The following is a 24,483-nucleotide window of genomic DNA, read 5'->3' as shown; positions in this document are numbered from 1 at the left end:
ATATGAATGATACAACAGGCAACGTTATCATTTGAACATGTATTTATTTAAATTCTTTTTTACCTCTCAATAGGGTTGTGAATGAATTTTCTGTTTTGTTGTTAGGTCTCGATTTTTTTTTTTTTTTCCTTCTTTTTTTTTAGAGATAGAGTTTTGCTCTTGTTGCCCAGGCTGGAGTGCAATGGCACGATCTCAGCTCATTGCAACCTCTGCTCCCAGGTTCAAGCAATTGTCCTGCCTCAGCCTCCCGAGTAGCTGGGATTACAGGTATACACCACCACGCCCGGCTATTTTTTGTATTTTTAGTAAACGTGAGGTTTCACCATGTAGGCCAGGCTGGTCTCGAATTCCTGACCTCAGGTGATCCGCCTGCCTCAGCCTCCCAAAGTGCTGGGATTACAGGCGTGAGCCACTGTGCCCAGCCTGTTGTTAGTCTCAGTCATCCTTTGTGCACTTGCCAGTAGTTAGGTCACTTAAAGAGACAAATAGGTTCTCCCTGGGCAAGTGGCAAAGGATGAGAAGCTTCTCTAGCTTTCTGAAGCCCATGCCTCCTCCCTGCCTCTTCAGGCAACAGAGATAGCCCATCAGGGACACGACACATACAGTAGATTGTCATCCCAAAACCCTACTACAAATACTTTTGGGCTTACTCCTAGCCTGGAGGCCAGGAGAAAGAGAAGAGGGAGCATGAGAGGTGGTGGCAGCCCAGAATAATGGGATACTATCAACAAACCTCCTAGTCCTGTGGCAGAATGGGCAAACCATGAAGAGTAGGGGTTACTACAGCCTTCCAGTGTCCTTTTCTTTTTTTTTTTTTTTTTTTTTTTTTTTTTGAGATGGAGTCTCATTCTGTCGCCCAGGCTGGAGTGCAGTGGCCGGATCTCAGCTCACTGCAAGCTCCGCCTCCCGGGTTTATGCCATTCTCCTGCCTCAGCCTCCCAAGTAGCTGGGACTACAGGCGCCTGCCACCTTGCCTGGCTAGTTTTTTGTATTTTTTAGTGGAGACGGGGTTTCACCATGTTAGCCCATGTTAGGATAGTCTCGATCTCCTGACCTCGTGATCCGCCCGTCTCGGCCTCCCAAAGTGCTGGGATTACAGGCTTGAGCCACCGCGCCCGGCTTCCAGTGTCCTTTTCTAAGAATAGAACAGGATGTCATTTTGTGAAAAGTGGCTCTCTGTCCCTAGTAAAGAATAGTGGCACAGGGGATTTTCCAGGGGGAAGATTGGCTGTGATTTCTAAGAGTTCTGCTGTTTGGCCTGAAGGGACTAACTTTATTTGTTTATTTATTTATTTAGAGACAGGGTCTCCCTCTGTCATCCAGGCTGGAGTGCAGTGGCATGATCACGGCTCACAGCCTACTGCTCAAGCCATCTTCCTGCTTTAGTCCCCAAAGTGCTAGGGTTACAGGCATGAGCCGCCACAACTAATTTTATTTAGAATAGAGAATGGTGAAATCTGTGACCAGTGGAGGCCTTGGAGAATACTTAGAGAAAGCCAAGGAAAGAGACAGCCAAAAAGAGCCCTCTGGATCACAGTCCAGAGGTTTGGGGAACTCTTTGTGCAATAGGGATGGCTGTAGCCAATCAAGAGTGAAACTTAGCTGGGAGCAGTGGCTCACGCCTGTAATCCCAGCACTTTGGGAGGCTGAGGCAGGCGGATCACGAGGTCAGGAGTTGGAGACCAGCCTGGCCAACATGATGAAACCCTGTCTCTACTAAAAATACAAAAATTAGCTGGGCATGGTGGCATGTGCCTGTAATCCCAGCTACTTAGGAGGCCGAGGCAGAACTGCTTGAACTGGGACCCGGAAGGCAGAGGTTGCGGTGAGCCGAGATCACGCCATTGCACTCCAGCCTGGGCAACAAGAGTGAAACTGTCTCAAGAAAAAAAAAAAAAAAAAAAAAAGAGTGAACCTTAGAGCAAGACAGAGGCGAGACATAAATGCATTTTCCAAGTCACACACAGACTCATCAACACAGAACAGAAGCTTCATTGACATGAGGAGTTTAAACACAAAACTCTGACCAAACACTGAACAATAAGCTGCTCTGACTAGGGGTGACTCCTACGAAATCAAACGTAAAAACAATATCACAAATACCAAAAGCACAATCAATAAAAGATAAAATATATATACTGAATAACATCAAAATTTAAAACTCCTATGCTTTAAAGGACACTATCAAGAAAGTGAAAAACAAAATTCACACAATGGGAGGACATTTTTGTAAATCCTGTATCTAATAAGAGACTTGTACCGAGAACATACGATGAACAATTGCAACTCAATAAACAAATAACTAGATTTAAAAATGGGTAAGACCTTTGAATGGACATTCTCCAAAGAAGATATACAAATGGCCAATAAGCACTTGGAAATATACTCACCATTATTAGCCATCAGGGAAATGTAAATCAAAATCACAAAGAGATACCACTTCAAATCCACTGGGATGATTATAATTAAAATCAGGCTGGGAGCACTGGCTCACGCCTGTAATCCTAGCATTTTGGGAGGCTGAGGCAGGTGGATCACTTGAGGTCAGGAGTTCAAGACCAGCCTGGCCAACATGGTGAAACCCCATCGCTACTAAAAATACAAAAATTAGCCTGGCGTGGTGGTGGGCACCTGTAGTCCCAGCTACTTGGGAGGCTGAGGCAGGAGAATTGCTTGAATCCGGGAGGCAGAGGTTGCAGTGAGCTGAGATCACGTCACTGCACTCCAGCCTGAGCGACAAGAGTGAGACTCCATCTCAAAAAAAAAAAAAAAAAAAAAAAAGAATACAAATTTTTGGTGAGCATTAGAGAAATGGGAACTCTCATATGCTGCTGGTAAGAACGTGAATTTTTTTTCTCTCTCTCCTCTTCCCCCTTCTCCTGAATGTAAAGTGTTACAACCACCTTGCACATAAATCTGGCAGATCTTGACACAGTTAAACATAAAAATTCCATGACCCACCAATTTCATTCCTAGGTAGGTACCTAAGGAGAAATGAAAGCATACGTCTGTACAAAAAGATATACATAATCATAACAGCTTCATAGGTAAGCACTGAGTGCATCCCTAGTATCTAGCAAAAGGTGAAGGGATAAAGAAATTGTGGTACTTATTGTATTATTCCATCTACAAAAAAATGTCCAAGCCGGGCTTGGTGGCTCATGCCTATAATCTCAGCAGTTTAGGAAGCTGAGGCGGGAGGATCACTTGAGCCCAGGTGTTCGAGTCCAGCCTTGGCAACATAGGGAGACTCTGTCTGTACAAAAAATAAAGAAAATTAGCCAGGGCATGCATCTGTATTCTCAGGTACTCGGGACGTCTAGGTGAGGATCGCTAGAGCCCCAGCGGTGGTGGAGGTTGCAGTGAGCTGAGATGATGTCACTATACTCCAGCCTAGGTGACAGAGTGAGACCCTGTCTGCAAAAAAAAGATCCTGGCTGGGCGTGATGGCTTATGCCTGTAATCCCAGCACTTTGGGAGGCCAAGGTGGGCGGATCACTTTGAGCCCTGGAGTTTGAGACCAGACTGGGCAACATGGTGAAACCTTGTCTCTACTAAAAATGCAAAAATTAGCCAGACATGGTGGCCAGCTACATGGGAGGCTGAGGCTGGAGAATCCCTTGAACCCAGCAGGCAGAGCTTGCAGTGAGCTGAGATCGTGCAATGGCACTCCAGCTTGGGTGACAGAGCAAGACTCCCTCTCAAAAAAAAAAAAAAAAAAAAAAAAAAAAAATCCAGAATAGGCAAATCTGTAGAGACACAAGGAAATTAATGGTTGTCTAGGGCTGTTGAGGGTGGCAGTAGGGGGCAATAGCAAAAGGGTATTATATTGTGAAATATAAATATTTAGTCTTCGCCAGGCATGGTGGCTCATGCCTATTATCCCAGCACTTTAGGAGGCCGAGGTAGGCAGATCATGAAGTCAGGAGATCAAGACCATCCTGGCTAACACAGTGAAACCCTGTCTCTGCTAAAAATATGCAAAATTAGCCGGGCATGGTGGCGGGCACCTGTAGTCCCAGCTACTCAGGAGGCCGAGCCAGGAGAATCACTTGAACCCGGGAGGCGGAGGTTGCAGTGAGCCGAGATCATGCCGCTGCACTCCAGCCTGGGCAACAGAGCAAGACTCCATCTCAAAATAAATAAATAAATAAATAATAATAAAAAAATTAGTCTTCAAGTCCTGGTTTCCTAAAAGGCACCTAAAACTCTTCAAATCTCCAGAGTGATAAGAATGTCTTTTGTGTGCTAATGAGATGACTGGTGGCAGCTGTAGGTAGCTGCAGAATGGGAGCTGGTCACTGGAAAGACCAAGCATGATTAGAGGGTTGGGACTTTCAGCCCCACTTCCCAAACTCCAGGGAGGTAACAGGGGTTAAAGGTTGACTTAATAACCAATGGCTGGTGATTTCGTCAATCATGCCTATGAAATGAAGCTTCTATAAAAGCCTAAAAGGACAAAGTTTGGGAGCATTTCCAGATAGCCTAACACATCTAGGTTCCTGGAGGGTGCCAGGATAAGGCATGGAAGCTCCACACCCCTTTTCACATACCTCACCTGTGCATATTTCCATCTGACTGTTCATCAGTATCCTTTGTAAAATGCTTTCTAATAAATGAGTAAATGTAAGTAAAGTGTTTTCCTGAGTTTTGTGAGCCATTCTATCAGGCCAGTATAACCCTCTTATCAAAACCAGGTAAAACATCACAAATAAGGGAACTACAGGTCTAACATGGTGACTCACACCTGTAATTCCAGCACTTTGGAAGGCTGAGGTGAGCGGATTGCTTGAGCTCAGGAGTTCAAGACCAGCCTGGGCAACATGGTGAAACCCCGTCTCTACTAAAAATACAAAAAAAAAAAAAAAAAAAAAAAAAAAAGCTGGGCGTTGTGGTGCACGCCTGTAATCCCAGGTACTCGGCGGGGCTGAGACAGGAGAATTGCTTGAACCTGAAAGGCAGAGGTTACAGTGAGCCGAGATCACACCACTGCACTCCAGCTTGGGTGAGAGAGTGAGACTCTATCTTAAAAAGCAAACGAACAAAAAAGCCTTTCTTTGTGGAATCACCATGGCAGCTGGGACCCTGTTCACATATCCTGAAAACTGAAGGACCTTCAAGGCCCTCATCACTGCTCAGTATAGTGGGGCTCAGGTCCGTGTGCTCTCCACACCACACCATTTCCACTTTGGCCAAACCAACCTCACCCCTGAATTTCTCCGCAAATTTCCTGCCGGCAAGATTCCAGCATTTGAGGGTGACAATAAATTCTGTGTGTTTGAGAGCAATACCATTGCCTACTATGTGAGCAATGAGGAGCTGCAGGGAAGTACTCCAGAGGCAGCAGCCCAGGTGGCGCAGTGAGTGAGCTTCGCTGATAGCGATATAGTGTCCCCAACCAGTACCTGGGTGTTCCCCACCTTGAGCATCATGCAGCACAACAAACAGGCCACTGAGAATGCAAAGGAGGAAGTGAGGCGAATTCTGGGGCTGTTGGATGCTCACTTGAAGACAAAGACTTTTCTGGAGGACATTGGCTGACATCACAGTTGTCTGCACCCTGTTGTGGCTCTATAAGCAGATCCTAGAACCTTCTTCCTGCCAGGCCTTTCCCAATACCAACCGCTGGTTCCTCACCTGCATTAACCAGCCTAAGCTCTGCACTGTCTTGGGGAAAGCGAAACTATGTGAGAAGATGGCCCAGTTTGATGCTAAGAAGTTTGTAGAGAGCCAGCCTAAAAAGGACACACCACGGAAAGAGAAGGGGTCACAGGAAGAGAAGCAGAAGCTCCAGGCTGAGTGGGAGGAGAAAAAGGTGGCTGCCCCTACTCCTGAGGAGGAGATGGATGAATGTGAGCAGGCGCTGGCCGCTGAGCCCAAGGCCAAGGACCTCTTTGCTCACCTGCCCAAGAGTACCTTTGTGTTGGATGAATTGAAGCTCAAGTTCTCCAACGAGGATACATTCTCTGTGGCACTGTCATATTTCTGGGAGCACTTTGATAAGGACGGCTGGTCCCTGTGGTACTCAGAGTATCACTTCCCTGAAGAACTCACTCAGACCTTCATGAGCTGCAATCTCATCACTGGAATGTTCCAGTGACTGGACAAGCTGAGTAGAATACCATTGCCAGTGTCATCCTCTTTGGAAGCAACAATAAGCAGCTCCATTTCTGGAATCTGGGTCTTCCGAGGCCAGGAGCTTGCCTTTCCACTGAGTCCATATTGGCAGGTGGACTACGAGTCATACACATGGCAGAAACTGGATCCTGGCAGCGAGGAGACCCAGACACTGGTTTGAGAGTACTTTTCCTGGGACACAGCCTTCCAGCATGTGCACAAAGCCTTCAATCAGGGCAAGATCTTCAAATGAACATCTCTTGCCATCACCTAGCTGCCTGAACCTGCCCTTCAGGGAGATGGAGGTCATTAAAGAAAACTGAACATTGAAAAAAAAAAACTTTTTTGGGGTTGTTATTGTTTTTATTTATTTATTTATTTATTTATTTTTATTTTATTTTATTTTTTTGAGACGGAGTCTTGCTCTGTCTCCCAGGCCAGAGTGCAATGGCACGATCTCGGCTCACTGCAACCTCTGCCTCCCGGGTTCAAGCAATTCTCCTGCCTCAGCCTCCTGAGTAGCTGGGACTACAGGCACCCACTGCCACGCCCAGCTATTTTTTTGTATTTTTTACTAGAGATGGGGTTTCACCGTGTTAGCCAGGTGGTCTCAATCTCCTGACCTCGTGATCCGCCCGCCTCGGCCTCCCAAAGTGCTAGGATTACAGACGTGAGCCACTGCACCTGGCCTATTTTATTTTATTTTATTTTATTTTATTTTATTTTATTTTGAGATGGAGTCTCACTCTTGTTGCCCAGTTCAGTGGCACAATCTTGGCTCACTGCAACCTCCGCCTCCCAGGTTCAAGCAGTTCTCCAGCCTCAGCCTCCCAAGTAGCTGGAATTACAGGCGCCCACCACCACACCTGGCTAATTTTTATATTTTTAGTAGAGATGGGGTTTCACCATGTTGGACAGGCTGGTCTTGAACTCCTGACCTCAGGTAATCTGCCCGGCTTGGCCTCCCAAAGTGCTGGGATTACAGACGTGAGCCACTGCACCCGGTGAAAAAAACCTTTTTAACCTTTGCCAACGTGACACAGGAACAAACATATTTCAGTGCGGTTTTTAAAAGACAGCCCCAACCTGGGCAATACAGCCAGACTTCATCTCTACAAAAAATAAACAAAAACTAGCCAGGTGTGGTGGCACGCACGTGTAGTCCGCCTACTTGAGAGTCTGAGAAGGATCACTTGAGTCCAGGAGGTTGAGGCTGGAGTGAGCTATGATAACACCACTGCACTTCAGCCTGGGCAATAGAGCAAGACACTGTCAAAAAAAAAAAAAAAAAAAGAAAAAAAAAGGAAAAGAAAAAATAAAAAGAAAACTACAAACCAATATTTCCTATTAATGTGGATGCACAAACTATCAACAAAATACTAGAAAGTTGACTACAGTAGCATGTAAAAATAATAATACAATATAACCAAGTGTGATCTATCCCAGGAATACAATGTTCTTTTAACATCCAAAAATGAAATTATATAATACACTATATCAAGAAAAACCACAAAAATCACATGATTATCCCAATAGTTGCAGGAAAAAAATTGAGAAAATCTAACACCCCTTCATATAAAAATATTCAATAAACTAGGAATAGAGATAACTTCCTCATCCTCATAAAGGGCATCTGGGAAAAACTCAAAGCTAAAGCTGGGCATAGTGGCTCATGCCTATAATCCCAGCACTTTGGGAGACCAAGGTGTGTGGGACACTTGAGCTCAGGAGTTTGAGGCCATCCTGGCCAACGTGGCGAAACCGTGTCTCTATTAAAAATATAAAAATTAGTCGGGCATGGTGGAGGGTGCCTGTAGTTCCAGCTACTCAGGAGGCTGAGGCAGGAGAATCACTTGAATGCAAGAGGCAGAGGCTGCAGTGAGTTGAGATCATACCACTGCACTCCAGCCTGGACAAGACAGTGAGACTCCATCTCAAAAAGAAACGTAGGCCAGGTGCAGTGGCTCACGCTTGTAATCCCAGTACTTTGGGAGGCCAAGGCGGGTGGATCACGAGGTCAGGAGATTGAGACCAACCTGACCAACATGGAGAAACCCCATCTCTACTAAAAATACAAAATTAGCCAGGTGTGGTGGCGCATGCCTGTAATCCAAGCTACTTGGGAGGCTGAGGCAGGAGAATCGCTTGAACCCAGGAGGTGGAGGTTGCCATGAGCCGAGCTCATGCCATTGCACTACAGCCTGAGCAACAAGAGCAAAACTCCATCTCAAAAGAAAAAAAGTTATGGGTACATAACTTTTATATACATTGTAGGTGTATATATTTATGGGTTACATGAGATGATTTGATATAGGAATGCAATGTGAAATAAGCACATCATGGATAATAGGGTATCCATTCCTTCAAGAATTTATCCTTTGAGTTATATACAATCCAATTATACTCTATAAGTTATTTAAAAATTTACAATTAAGTTATTTTTATTTATTTATTTATTTATTTTTGAGACGGAGTCTCACTCTATCTCCAAAGCTGGAGTGCAGTGGTGTGATCTTGGCTCACCGCCACATCCACCTCCCAGTTTCAAGTGATTCTCCTGCCTCAGCCTCCCAAGTAGCTTGGATTACAGGCACATACCACCACACTCGGCTAATTTTTGTAATTTTAGTAGAGACGGGGTTTCACCATGTTGGCCAGGCTGGTCTCAAACTCTGGACCTCAGGTGATCTGCCTGCCTTGGCCTCCCAAAGTGCTGGGATTACAGGCGTGAGCCACTGTGCCTGGCTACAATTAAGTTATTATTGGCGATAGTCACTCTATTGTGCTATCAAATAGTAGGTCTTATTCATTCTTTCTATTTTTTTTTCTGTATCCATTAACCATCCTCACCTCTGCCACAAACCCCCCACTATCCTTCCCAGCCTCTGGTAATCATCCTTCTACTCTCCATGTCCATTAATTCAATTGATTTTATTTTTAGATCCCCAAATAAGTAAGAACATGTGATGTTAGTCTTTCAGGGCCTCAATTATTTCACTTAACATGATCTCTGGTTCTATCCATGTTGTTGCAAATGAGTGGATCTCATTTTTTTTTTTATGGCTGCATAGTACTCTGTTGTGTGTATGTACCACATTTTCTTTATCCCTTCATCTGCTGATGAACACTTAGCTTCCCTCCAAATCTTAGCTATTGTGAACAGTGCTGCAACAAATATAAGAGTACAGATATCTACTGATTTTCCTCCTTTTGGTTATTTACCCAGCAGCGGGGTTGCTGGATCTTATGGTAGCTCAATTTATATATATATGTATATGTGTGTGTATATATATATATATATATATATATATTTTTTTTTTTTTTTTTTTTTTTTTTGAGACAGAGTCTCGCTCTGTCGCCCAGGCTGGAGTGCAGTGGCCGGATCTCAGCTCACTGCAAGCTCCGCCTCCCGGGCTCACGCCATTCTCCTGCCTCAGCCTCCCGAGTAGCTGGGACTACAGGCGCCCGCCACCTCGCCCGGCTAGTTTTTTGTATTTTTTAGTAGAGACGGGGTTTCACCGGGTTAGCCAGGATGGTCTCGATCTCCTGAACTCGTGATCCGCCCGTCTCGGCCTCCCAAAGTGCTGGGATTACAGGCTTGAGCCACCGCGCCCGGCAATTTTTATATTTTGAGGAACCTCCAAGCTGTTCTCCATAGTGGTTGTACTAATTTATATTCCCACCAAGAGTGTACTAATTTACATTCCCACCTTTTCTCCATATCCGCACCAGCATTCATTATTGTCTGTCTTTGGGACAGAAGCCATTTTAACTGGATGGGATGATATCTCATTGTAGTTTTAATTTGCATTTCTCTGATGATCAGTGATGTTGAGCATCTTTTAAAATGCTGTTGTCATTTGTATGTCTTCTTTTGAGAAATGTCTATTCGAATCTTTTGCCCATTTCTTGATCATATTATGATATTTTTTCCTATAGAGTTGTCTGAGCTCCTTACATATTCTGGTGATTAATTGCTTGTCAGAGGGGTAGTTTGCAAATATTTCTCTCATCCTATGGATTCTCTCTTCACTTTGATTGTATCCTTTGCTGTGCACAAGCTTTCTAACTTGATGTGATTCCATTTGTCCATGTTTGCTTCGATTGACTGTGCTTGTGGGGTATTGCTCAAGAAATCTCTGCCCAGACCAATGTCCTGGAGAGTTTTCCATATGTTTTCTTGTAGTAGTTTCATAGTTGGAGGTGTTAGATTTAAGTCTTTAATTCATTTTGATTTGATTTTTGTATATGGTGAGACATAGGGGTCTAATTTCATTCTTCTGCATATGGACATCCAGTTTTCCCAGCACCATTAATTGAAGAGACTGTCTTTTCCCCAGCATATGTTCTTGGCACCTTGTCAAAAATGAGTTCACTATAGGTGTGTGAATTTTTTTCTGAGTTCTCTATTCTGTTCCACTGGTCTATGTGTCGGTTTTTGTGCTGGTACTATGCTGTTTTGATTATTGTAGCTCTGTAGTATAATTTGAAGTCAGCTAATGTGATTCCTCCAACTTTGTTCTTCTTGCTTAGGATAACTTTGGTTATTCTGGGTCTTCTGTAGTTCCACATAAATTTTATAATTGTTTTTTCTATTTCTGTGATGAATGTCATTAGTATTTTAATAGGGATTGCATCTAATCTATAGATTGCTTTGGGTAGTATGAAAATTTTAACAATATTGATTCTTCCAAACCATAAACATGAAAAATATAGAACACTTCACAAATTTGCATGTTATCCATGTATCTTCTCTGTATCTTTCCAATTTTAGTATATGTGCTGCTGAAGTGAGCACAAGAAGCATGTTTGAGTGCTTAATTTGTGAGTGAGATTTGCTAGTTCTGACCTCTCCTCTGTGACCTAAGTGTTATGCCCATTTTACAAAGGAAATAACCTATGCATGGAAAGAGTAAGAAACCGGCCTAAAATCGTGCCCAAATCAAGAGGTGGAACTGGGTTTCTCCTTGGGTCTGTTCAATTCTAAGTTTGTATTTGTAACGTCTGTGTCACCTGGCTATTTTTTAACTCAATAGCTGTCATGATGATGCAAAGGACAAGAGTGAACTACTATTACTTCTGGCCTGTCAAACTGGTCAAGTGTAAAATCTTAATTTTACTCAGTTCTGGCCAGGGAGCAGCAAAGTACTTAGTCTCATCCACAGCAAGTGAATCCCTTGGTACAAGTTTTCTTGAAGGCAGTTGGCTTATTTGATAATCCTGCCTCACCAGGTAATTCCATACATGACACTTCATCTATGTGAAATGTTCAGACGTGTACACATTGTTTAATTATCTATGGAGATATTCTTTAAACGCCTATACATCCACTGATTGACAAATAACCATAGTAGGATTGTATGGACAGAAAGCTCAGACAGACACCATCTAAGTAAATCAACTAAGGTTTACTTCTGCAAATGACATAGAAGAAAGGCATTATAGTCGGGATACACAACTCAAAGATAAGCTGTGCTCTTGAGTGCAGAGATATAAGCATCTGAACTTCTGATCCTCATCAGGCAGCAAGGGTAGTGATGGTGGAATGATGGAAGGTGGAGACACAATTTTGCAGATGTAATACTTTAGTGAGTGAGAGCCATACCAGACCTTCTGGAAGCTAATGAGTCACATTACAAACAGAATAGGATAGGCTGGATATGTACCAGCAACCTCTGCATCAAAGTGGAGTGCCTCTCCTCAATCATAGGGTTGCACTCTATGTGTGTACTGTATGCATTATGACTACAAACTGCAGTGTAGCACATTATACTCAGGTTGAACAGAATCTTCATTTATCACTTCCAGCCTTCCCTAGGTCAACTCAGCCTGGTCCAAGTAAGTTTCTGAACTGTAAGCAGTTACCCAGAAGCCTCTGTGAATCAAGCATACAGTTTCTTAGAATAGATATAGTGCTCATCCTGCCCAACTTAAGTGCCAACCAATATATGATTCCGTAGTTGAATTATAATGTGATAAAATTATAAGAAAAAAAGTAGAATGTAGGCTCGGCATGGTGGCTCAACCTGTAATCCCAGCACTTTGGGAGGCGGAGGAAGTAGGATTGCTTAAGCTTAGGGGTTCAGGACCAGCCGGAGCAACATAGCAAGACCTCATCTCTACTTAAAAAAAAAAAAAGTAGGATATAAATATTTATTTATGATATGGATAGATGCTAATGATATTTATAAAAATGAACAAAATAGCTTACGTAACTGCATGAATAAGACACTCCCATTAAAATATTCCTAACTGGGGCCAGGCGCAGTGGCTCACACCTGTAATCCCAGCACTTTGGGAGGCTGAGGTGGCCAGATCATGAGGTCAGGAGTTTGAGACCAGCCTGGCTAACATGGTGAAATCCCATCTCTACTAAAAATACAAAAATTAGGTGGGCGTGGTAGTGTGTGCCTGTAGTCCCAGCGACTCGGGAGGCTGAGGTAGAAGAATCGCTTGAACCCGAGAGGCAGAGGTTGCAGTGAGCCGAGATCATGCCACTGCACTCCAGCCTGGGTGACAGAGTGAGACACCGTCTCAAAAAAACAAACAAACAAAAAAACAAAATAGAAACAAAAACAAAAAAACAAAAAAACAAAAACAAAACAAAACAAAACAAAAAAACAAAACAAAAAACAAAAACGTAACTGAATGTATCTCATGCATAGGGAATTTCTGTCAGAGTCAAATGCAAATCTTCAAAGTGAATATCATGAGTCATAGGATTCACCCTTTTTCTCCTTCAGCATCATTTTCTGCACTTTTTTGAGCATGTAATACTTTTAAATCAGAAATATAAAAAAACAATGTTTTAAAATTCTCAGCTGGAGGCGGTGGCTCATGCCTGTAATCCTAGCACTTTGGGAAGCTGAGGCGGGTGGATCATCTGAGGTCAGGAGTTCAAGACCAGCCTCAACATTGAGAAACCCCATCTCTACTAAAAATACAAAATTAGCCGGGCATGGTGGTGCATGCCTGTAATCCCAGCTATTCTAGAGGCTGAGGCAGGAGAATTGCTTGAACCTGGGAGGTGGAGGTTGCGGTGAGCCGAGATCGCACCATTGCACTCCAGCCTGGGCAACAAGAGTGAAACTCCGTCTCAAAAAATTAAAATAAAATAAAATAAAATTCTCACAATAAAATATAAGAAATTATTTTCTAAACCTGATAGAAAATCCATATTTATATAGGAAAAGTTTGGCAGAGCTGATTAAATGGGGAAAAAAAAAAAAAAAACCTCTGTGTGATGAAAGACACCGTAAACAAAATACTAAACTCTGAAAAACATTTGCATTATAAAACCAGACAAAGTCTGGATTTACATAATATAATAGTGGCTCCTAAAAAATAAAATATTTAACGACAAACCACCATTGATTGTTGGTTTGTCAATAGGCCATTGATCCAAATGGGTCATTGATATGATCAGGAAACACACAGGAAGTAAAACAAGCTATAAATATTTAAACAGATATTTTATCTGGCTAATGCTTATGGATATGCCTTTTTTTTCTTTCTTTTTATTTTTTATTTTTATTTTTATTTTTATTTTTATTTTTTTGAGACAGGGTCTCACCCTGTTGTCCAGACTGGAGTGCAACGGCATGATCTTGGCTCACTGCAACCTCTGACTCCCAGGTTCAAGCGATACTCGTGCCTCAGCCTTCCAAGTAGTTGAGACTGTGGGTGTGCACCACCATGCCTGGCTAATTTTTTTATTTCTAGTAGAGACGGGGTTTTGCCATGTTGGCCAGGCTGCTCTCCAATTCCTTGCTTCAAGTGATCCACCCACCTTGGCCTCTCAAAGTGCTGGGATTACAGGTGTGAGCCAATGTGCCCAGCCAGGGGGCTATGTCTTTTAAAAATACTACTGAAATATGGTTGTTCGTGTTCCACATTGGCAAAGGTTAAAAACAGATTTATAAGGCTGGGCACGGTGGCTCACACCTGTAATTCCAGCATTTGGGAGGCTGAGGTGGGTGGGTCACCTTAGTTGAGGAGTTCGAGACCAGCCTGGCTAGGATGGTCAACATGGTGAAATCCCGTCTCTACTAAAAACACAAAAAATTAGCCAGGTGCCTGTAATCCCAGCTACTCGGGAGGCAGAGGCAGGAGAATCGCTTGAACCCGGGAGGCAGAGGTTGCAGTGAGCCAAGATCATGCCACTGGACTCCAACCTGGGCAACAAGAGCAAACTCTCTCTCCAAAGAAACAAACAAACAAAAACAAAAACAAAAAAACTGATTTATAATTCTTATTATTTTGAGGTTGTATAGAAAGGGTGACTTTCATATGGTTTTGGGGAGAATGCATATTGCTACTGAATATTTGTACTACTTTTTGGCAATTCTCTATGACATTTATTATTGGTTCAAAGACTAGTTATAGGTCCCAGTGGATGACAATGATCATAATCATAATCATAAACAAATACTTATCTAGTGTTTCCTGTGTGCAAGCTAATATCCTTGGCACTTTATATATATATATATATATATATTAATTTAGTTACCGCAATAACTCTATGAAGTATGACAAGGTACATAAACTGTCATCCCTATTTCACAAATAAGGAAATTTAGGTATAGGGAGCTTAGTGATTTCCTAACATTTCCACAGGTAGTTAAGTGGCAGAGCTGGACTTTGACTCCCAAAGTATGAACTCCTATCCATTCTGTGCAGTGCCTCTTAATCTCTGTATTTCTGAGCACCCCTGTGATATTTTATTAGGTTGTTATTGTGGCCTAGAGAAAATCATTAAATCTCAGTGGTATGTGACAGTAAACATCTTTTTTGCTCACACATCTGCAGATTGCCTGGTAGTTGGTTGACTGATTTGAGCCAGGTTCAGCTAGATGGCTGCAAGGCTGGGTCTGGGTGTGCTCTACATATCTCTCATCTTTTTAGAATCAGTAGGCTAGCCAAGGGATGGTGATGACAGAGGGAAAAAGAGAGCAAGTAGAAAAACTACAATGCCTCCTGTGTCCTAAGTTCAGAATTGACATGCTGTCATTTTTGCTTATATCCCTTTGGCCAGTGACAATCATATGTCTGAGCCTAATATGAAAGAGACAGGACCAAGTGGAGTGGCTCACATCTCTAATGCCATTACTTTGGGAGACTGAGGTGGGAGGATCACTTAAGCCTAGAAGATCGAGGCTGCAGTGAGCTGTGATTGCGCCACTGCCCTCCAGCCTGAGTGACAGAGACCTTGTGTCAAAAACAAATAAATAGTTAGGGAAATACACTCCAATTCTACTGAGAGACATACAAAGATACATGACAAAACGTGTGGATACAATGAGGCGGTGAAGAAGTGGGACCAATGATTCCATCTGCCAAAGACACCATCATGATAGTTTTCATTTCTGACTTAACTGAGCCTAACATGACATCTTGTTAGATGTTGTGCTCACCTGTAATTTATTTGCCCTATACTTCCTTTCCTTTCCCTGTTCATGTGTTCCACTGCTGCCTGTTTTATCCAGAAGTTTATTCATATGCAGTTGTATGGTAGATACACCTGTGTATGGTAAACATGCCTGACAGCAATAACTTAAGCATACTGTGAGAATGACCCTGTATGGCAGATGCACCTGAATGCATGTTTAGAGTTCTGAGCTTATAAATCTGGTAGGGGCCATCACGGAGATTCATTACTTATCTATAAGGAACATCTGAGCCTCCCACTACCCTCTCCTGTGGAATGCAGGCTGTATGGGGGCCTTTTGTTTTGGAGGTTCGTAGGGGGACGATACTAGGTGAAAATGCTATATGAACTACATGCTGTTTGCAGCCTTTGTGGTTCTCCTGCCCAATCCACCACCACTAGGCTGTGTGGTTCTCCTGTCTAGCCTGCTGCCGCTGGATCATCCCTGTGTGTAACACTACTTAAAGATGGTAAAATAATCAAAATTACTTTTGAGAATGTATTTCCTATGTTATTGTAGTGGAATGGATGGTGGTCCCCAACAGGAAATGCCCATGTCCTAATTCCTAGAACCTGTGAGTATTACTTTATATGGCAAAATATATGATTATGTTAAGGATATTAAGAGAAGGAGCTTATCCTGGATTATTTGGGTGGACCCTAAATGCATTCAAATGTGAACCCTGAAAGAGCCAGTCCTCTAAGATGGACGCTGAGTGGCTAACTGGGCCTAAATTAAAAACAGAGCCAACAGGCCATTTGCTTACTAGAGGTCACGCACATAATTTGCAGTCCTGGAAAACTCCATGCTCTCTTAACCTTGGGACTTTCATAACTGTCTGTTCCTGTTTATGTTGCCAGAATCAGCCAATAGACTGTGACCTGTGTGGACCAATCAGAACTGAGCAAGTCAAGGAATTACAACTGAGCAAGTTTGCTTTCTTTATTTACATAAGTGGACCAGAATGGGAAACTTGGGTGGAACTTTGTCTATAAAGGATAATCACTCTTCCACTCAGGGCACTCTCAGTTAAAGGAAGGCAGAAAAATAAAATAAAATAACCCTCCCTTCTCTCTGAATGCATCTTTGTTTTATACAGAAGACTGTGTCTCCCTGGTTTGCAAACTGTTTACTGGAATAAAGTCTCTTTTGGTTTTCTTAAAAGAAAATCTTTTTCAGTAGACTTTTTGACACTTATGAGAGGTAGGAGGAATTTACAGACATACAGAGGGGAAGGCTATGAGAACACGGAGTAGAGAGAGAGGTGGCCACAAACCAATTAATGCCAACAACTACCCAGAAGCTGGAAGAGATAAGGAACAATTACTCTGCTAGGACGTCCAAAGAAAGTGTCACCCTGCCAACACTTTGACTTTGAACTTCTGGACTCCAAAACTGTGAGAGATAAATTTTTGTTGCTTGGAGCCACCTAGTTTATAGGAATTTTGTATGAAAGCCCTGAAAAACTAATACAATTATCATTACACCATTTTAATAATTTATCTTTGCCTTCTACATGAATTTAATATTCTCTATAGACTTTCTATTTATTGAAATATTGTATTGATAACATGGTGAGCTCACAAAGGAAATAAAAAATGAGCAGTCATATTCTCTAACATTATACAATACTTATACATGGCTAATCAGCTTTCTTTTATGCTTTTTTTTTTTTTCTGAGATAGAATCTTGCTCTGTTGCCCAGGCTGGAGTGCAGTGGCATGATCTTGGCTCACTGCAACCTCCGCCTCCTGGGTTCAAGTGATTCTCCTGCCTCAGCCTCCCGAGTAGCTGCGATTACAGGCACCTTCCACCATGCCTGGCTAATTTGTGTATTTTTTAGTAGAGATGGTGTTTTACCATGTTGCCCAGGCTGGTCTCAAAATCCTGGCCTCAAGTGATCCACCCACTGTGGCCTCCCAAAGTGCTGAGATTATAGGTGTGAGCCACCATGCCCAGCCAGCTAATCACTTTTCACTCATTAATGATCACCAGTGGACCAAAGTCATCAAAAACTATTTAAAGTTTTGCCTTGATGAGTTGATTCTCTTCAAGGAGAATTCTCATGTAGTTCAAGAATCAACATATGGAATTGAGTCTTACACATTTATTTCTGTTTCACTCCATAAGACAGAGCAGGTGGGGATCCTGGAGAGTAGGTCTCTCAACAAAGGTGGTGGTAGAGGAGGTCTCCAAAGGTGATGGTAATGATGATGGTTTACCACTTAGCTCAGGTAAAGGAGTTGGAGGAAGAGTAAAAGCTCCTCTGGGAAGAGATGGTGGTGGTAGAGACGGTGGTGGGGATGGCCCTCTATCTGCCTGTGGAAGTAGTGGAAAAGATCCTGAAATCTATGAACAGCCTGAGAGTCCATGCTCCTGTAATACAAATAGCCAAATGTTTAAATGCTTGCAATACAATATGCAGGCCAGAATATATAACAGTAGATGTTTGTGGGCTTTTAAAGAGATTATACACTAAACTTTAATTTATTAACTTTCAAGGACCTAACAGTATCAGTATATGGAAAAGACTTGTGTAGACATATAATAAGCATTTTAAACTCAACATAATGACTATTCCTGCTAACACTCGAATGCTAGGAAAGTTGGTATCCTCATCAAAGGCCCTGTGAAATATTACTACAAAATAATGACAAATTAGATTTCATGATAAACATATGCAAAAAAATACTCTATATGGCTTGGACCTGTTAGAATAGTTGGTTCAAATATGGATAATTAATATAATACAAGGTCATTAGTCTGATATCCTTGGGAGCCAAATAAGTTTATACAAAGATTCTGTCTCATAGTGTCAGTGACCTAGCTGTCTAATAATAGTAACAATGAATAGAAAGTAACATCCATTTGCATGGCAATATATACTTGTCAAAGTTTTTAGATCTATCATCTGTTTTGATCCTCATTATAACCCTGTAATGTAGGTTGGGCAAATAGTTTCATTTCACTGCTTGTAGATGAGGAAACGAATTCCAAAAGTTTGAGTAAATGGACAAAGGTCATACAGTGTGAAACATGATCAAGATTTGAATGCAATTCCTCACACATCTAATTCAGTTCCCTTTCTACTATAAAAGACTACCTCATCATAAATGCATGTAATTTGTCATGAGCTGAGGACAGAACCTTCAAGAATGCCCTATTGAGGGGTAAAATGAGGGAGAGTAACTGAATTCTCAGAAATAAAAAAGGGGCCAGGTGCCGTGGCTCACGTCTATAATCCCAGCACTTTGGGAGGTTGAGGTGGGCAGATCACCTGAGGTCAGGAGTTCGAGACCAGCCTGACTAATATGGTGAAATCTCATTTCTACTAAAAATATAAAAATTAGCCGGGCATGGTGAGGGGCACCTGTAATTCCAGTTAAGGCATAAGAATCGCTTGAACCTGGGTAGCAGAGGTTGCAGTGAGCTGAGATCTCACCACTGTGCTCCAGCCTGGGTGACAGAGCGAGACTCTGTCTCAAAAAAAAAAAAAAAAGTAAAAAAGGAAGTTGGAGGATAGGGAAAAAAAACTTCATTGAAAAGAAATGATCAGATACTATGAAGTGAACTAGAGTGAGGCTAGGAAAAGGCCACTGGATTGTGTCATTTGGAGTTCAATGCTGACTTTTGCTTAACTTACTTTTCAATAAAATGGTAGAAACAAACTAATTCAATCAACAAACACCTAGTGAGCATCCACTATGTTAAAATGCAATCTTCACTTTCTGCATATTCCCTGCAAAGGAGAGTGTCTTGAGGAGAATGTTTAAGTATCTCTAAAAGTGAAGACTACCTAGTGAAGATTTTTAGCATGCATGGTACCTTTCCTCAAAGAGAAAGTAGCTGGATGTATAAAGTTTAAAGGTTTTTAAAATATAAAATATAGTATTTGAGATTCACACAGGTATACAGAGGGCTTTGGGATTATTAAAATGTAAGGATTTTCTTTTCTTTTTGAGATGAGGTCTTGCATATGGCCCAATTTTCTTTCTTTCCTTCCTTCCTTCCTTCCTTCTTCTTCTTCTTTTCTTTCCTTCCTTCCTTCCTTCCCTCCCTCCCTCCCTCCCTCCCTCCCTCCCTCCCTCCTTCCTTCCTTCCTTCCTTCCTTCCTTCCTTCCTTCCTTCCTTCCTTCCTTCCTTCCTTCCTTCCTTCCTTCCTTCCTTCCTTCTTTCTTCTCTCTCTCTTTCTGTCTCTTTCTTTCTCTTTCTTTCTTCTCCTGAGATGGAGTCTCGCTCTGTCGCCCAGGTTGGAGTGCAATGGCGCAATCTCGGCTCACTGCAACCTCCACCTTCCAGGGTGAAGCGATTCTCCCACCTGAGCCTCCCAAGTAACTGGGATTACAGGCACCCACCATCATGCCTGGCTAATTTTTTTTTGTATTTCTGTAGAGATGGGGTTTCACCATGTTAGCCAGGCTGCTCTCAAACTCCTGACCTCAGGTAATCCACCCCACCACGGACTCCCAAAGTGCTGGAATAACAGGTATAAGCCACCGTGCCCAGCTCCAATTTTCCAATTTTCTTTCTTTTCTTTTCTTTTTTTTTTTTTTTTTTTTTTTTTTTTGAGATGGAGTTTCACTCTTGTCGCCCAGACTGGAGTGCAATGGCGCGATCTCAGCTCACTGCAACCTCTGCCTCCTGGGTTCAAGCGATTCTCCTGCCTCAGCCTCCCGAGTATGTGGGATTACAGGCATGTGCCACCTCGCCTGGCTAATTTTTTTGTATTTTTAGTAGAGACGGGGTTTCTCCATGTCGGTCAGGCTGGTCTCAAACTCCCGACCTCAGGTGATCCTCCCGCCTCTACCTCCCAAAGTGCTAGGATTACAGGCGTGAGCCACCGTGCCCAGCCAATTTTCTTTCTAAATGGAAATATTGTGGACCCAATTATTCACATCATCATAACAATTTTTTCTCTAAACAAGTTTTGTGGCTAGGTGTGATGGTTCATGCCTATAATCCCAGCACTTTGGGAGGCTGAGGCAGGAGGATCACTTAAGGCCAGGAGTTTGAGACCAGCCTGGGCAACATAGTGAGACCTTGTCTCTACAAAATATTTTCAAATTAGCCAGGTGTGGGGTTCTATGTTCTTGCAGAACATACTGGAGGCTGAGGAGGGAGGATCACTTGTGCCTAGGAGGTTGAGGCTGCAGTGAGCCTTGATCACGCCACTGCCCTCTGGCTTGGGCAACAGAGTGAAGTTCTGTCTAAAAACAAACAAACAAATAAACAAACAATTTTGCTTGTTTAATATGTTGTCAGAAAACATTCAGGACAGTTTAGTAATGCCTGGGTCTTTTCCACACATGAAAATGGTTGATTGTCTTAAAAAATGAAATCCGTAGAGTTGTTTTTGTTCCTATAGAGTTATTTAAAAGAAAATGAGAATTTGCCAAAAAGTCTGCTACTAGTCATATTTTACTTCCATCTAACAAGATAATTTCCTACCATAGATCTCAATGTGACATGACACAATACATATCTAGTTTCATTACCTTGGTTCAATGTTGCTGGGGTTCTGTTCTGAGTTTCTTGATTTTTTCTTCCTTTTCTTACTTCTTGGCTTGAGGTTAGGATTGGGCTCTGAATTCTTCATTTGTCTGCAATGATCACCACCATAAACATACACTTAATAATGTATTTTCAGGAAATCTCTAAGCAATATTGCATATGAAATACATAGAGCATTTTTTGCTCCTTGAATTTTCGTTTTGTTTTTTTGTTTTGTTTTGTTTTGTTTTTGAGACAGAGTCTCACTCTGTCACTGAGGCTGGAGTGCAGTGGCACTGTGTCGGCTCACTGCAACCTCCGTCTCCTGGGTTCAAGCAATTCTCCTGCCTCAGTCTCCTGAGTAGCTGGGATTACAGGCATCCACCACCACGCCCGGCTAGTTTTTGTATTTTTAGTAGAGATGGGGTTTCACCATGTTGGCCAGGCTGGTCTGGAACTCATCAGCTCAGGTGATCTGCCTGCCTCAGCCTCCCAAAGTGCTGGGATTACAGGCGTGAGCCACCTTGCCCAGCCGCTCCTTGAATTTTCACACCCTCACTTATTGACTATTTTCATGACAATTAAGTACTCATGTAGGGGTGGGGCTAGTGCTAGTGGTAGAAGTGGCAGTAATGAGGAAACAGATTCCCAACTAAAGGCAAACCGTCATGTTTTCATTCCTAGAAAAAAAAAATTCAGCTTTGGTAACATGGTGAAAACCTGTCTCTACGAATAAAAAAAAAAGAAGAAGAAGAGAAAAAAACGAAAAATAAATTAGCCAGGTGGGGTGGTGTGCACCTGTGGTCCCAGCTATTCAGGAGGCTAAGCTAGGAAGATCCCTTGAGCTTGGGTGGGGGTTGAGGCTGCAGTGAGTCAAGATCATGCCACTGCACTCCAGCCTGGAAGACAGAATGAGACCCTGTCTCACACACACACACACACACACACACACACACACACTCACACACACAAAAAAAAAAAAAAAAAGGAAAAAGAAAAGCATGGGTGGACCAAACATTTTTCTGCATTTATCATGGACATTTTAACTGTTTTGTGTTGAAATTCAGATCTTAGAAATAAACATGGTTTTTACATGTTTTATGCTGTACATACACAAAGTCCTGGAAACAACTGAAATGTCCAGGAACTGATGAATGAATTAGCAAACTGTCACATATCCATACAATATAATACTCATCAACAACAAAAATGAACCACTCATACATACAACATGGATGAGTCTCAGAAGCATGGTGCTGAGTGAAAGAAATTAGAAACAAATGGATCATTATTTGACGATCCCAAGTATATGATACTATAAAAAACCAACACTATATGCATAGAAATTAGATCAGTGGTTGCCAGGGGCTGGAAATAGGTTGAAGGCATTGATATACAAAGAAACCCAAGGGAATTTTCTGGGCGTCATAGAAAGATTCCATATCTTGATTGTAACGGTAGATAAATGACTACATGTATTTGTCAAAATTCATACAACTCTGTACACCTTGAAAGTGAATTTGACAATAGGTGAATTATACCTCAACAGAAATAAAAGCATATGTTCACACAACATGTGTTCCCACACACAAAGGTACCTAACAGCTTTATTTGTAATGATCAAAAACTGGAAATATCTCAAATGTCCATCGACACGAAAACAGACAAACTGTGGGGTATCTATATAATGGAACACCACTCAGCAACAAAAGAAATGAATCATTGATGCACTCATGGATGAATAACAGAATAACCATTCCAAGAGAAACAGGCCAGACAAAAAAAAGAGCACACTCTGTATCATTCTGTTTATTTGAAACTCCAAAAACCTATTAAATTTTTTATAGTGATATACAACAGATCAATGACTGCCAGGGGAAGGCAGGGCAGGGAATGGTATGAGGGGAGGATTGCAAAGGGGAAAGAGTAGTTTCTGAGGTGTTGGATATTTTTAGTATCTTGACATGGTGACAGTATCACAGATGTATACATACATAAAAATGTATCAAATTAGAGCTGGGCATGGTGGCTTACACCTGTAATCCCAGCACTTTGGGAGGCCGAGGAGGACAGATCATCTGAGGTTCGGAGTTCAAGACCAGCCTAACCAACACAGAGAAACCCCATCTCTACTAGAAACATACAAAATTAGCCGGCAGTGGTGGTCCACGGCTGTAATCCCAGCTACTCCGGAGGCTCAGGCAGGAGAATTGCTTGAACCCAGGAGGCAGAGGTTGCGGTGAGACGAGATTGCACCATTGCACTCCAGCCTGGGCAACAAGATCAAAACTCAGTCTCAAAAAAACCAAAAAACAAAAACAAAAAGTATCAAATTATACATGTCATTCTATTATTTATAAATTTATTTTATAGAGTTACTTATAAATAACTTCATTGTATTTTACAGTATGTATGATTATATCATACAAAATATATATACACACGTTTATATTATTTTATTTAAAGACAGGGTTTTGCCCTGTTGTTCAGGCTGGTCTGTAACTCCTGGGCTCAAGTGATCCACCTGCCTCAGCCTCCCAAAGTGCTGGGATTACAGGCGTGATCCACTGTGCCTGGTCCAACATATTTCTTGAACTACTTATCAACTGATAGATATTTCACTTGTTTACAGTGCTTCACTATAATGCTACAAAAAATATCCTGTGGTTATGTTTTAGGTCCAGAAATATAAAGTACTGTATAACTGAAACAATATTGAAAACTCCTACAAAAGAGAAAGAGTAAAATATGTGATAAGAGTAGATTATTAAGTAAAACAATAATATCTAATATATAGTATGCTTTACCTTTTATGAACTTTCCACTGCTGTTTTTGTTCACTTTCTTCAACTTTTGCTAAGTCCATGCAAGAATTATTAAGATTAAACAAAAGCAATTAGAAATTATGTCACCTCCCTTAGGCAAAGGTGGCTGCCAGCCGATAACTCTACTATGCATGCTATTATTTTTATGTAATTGCCAATAAAGAGAAATTGACCTATACCACATATAAAACATAAGCTACCATATATTCTTTCTTAGATAACTTACTGAATAGAGATTGTCAAGACCACACATCCATGAATATATTTGACCACACTTTTACTATTTTAAAATGATTTAACATATGTTAAACTTTTATGATTATAGAATTCTTTAAAATTTCTTTTATAATTTATTATGGGTTAAATGTGTCAAAGACTCCGTGTTTAAAATGGTTAAGACTCAAATGACCCTGAAACTAAAAGCAATGAGAAGAGGATACACAATAACACTCATTAACTCAGGATTCCTAGTGAAAGATTTTGCTTACATAACATTGGATCGTGGTAGGAAGTATATGCATATAACGAAGGGAACTCAGGAACATTCAAATCGTCCAGGTGAATGTTTTTTCTTTCAATACATCTATAATTGCCTTAATAATAATATAGTCCTAGTTAAACAT

The 24,483-nt window shown here is 41.7% G+C and overlaps 2 pseudogenes; one reads left to right on the top strand and one right to left on the bottom strand.

Annotated features, from left to right (window-relative positions):
* Window positions 1-5,070: 5,070 nt before the first annotated feature.
* Window positions 5,071-6,457, top strand: LOC103247404 (elongation factor 1-gamma-like; annotated as a pseudogene).
* A 4,366-nt stretch (window positions 6,458-10,823) lies between these two features.
* Window positions 10,824-10,915, bottom strand: LOC119620991 (U6 spliceosomal RNA; annotated as a pseudogene).
* Between the last annotated feature and the right edge of the window lie 13,568 nt (window positions 10,916-24,483).

The sequence above is a fragment of the Chlorocebus sabaeus genome, chromosome X (genome assembly GCF_047675955.1).
Source record: "Chlorocebus sabaeus isolate Y175 chromosome X, mChlSab1.0.hap1, whole genome shotgun sequence".
In the NCBI taxonomy this organism is placed as follows: domain Eukaryota; kingdom Metazoa; phylum Chordata; class Mammalia; order Primates; family Cercopithecidae; genus Chlorocebus; species Chlorocebus sabaeus.
This window is presented reverse-complemented; position numbering and strand designations above follow the sequence as displayed.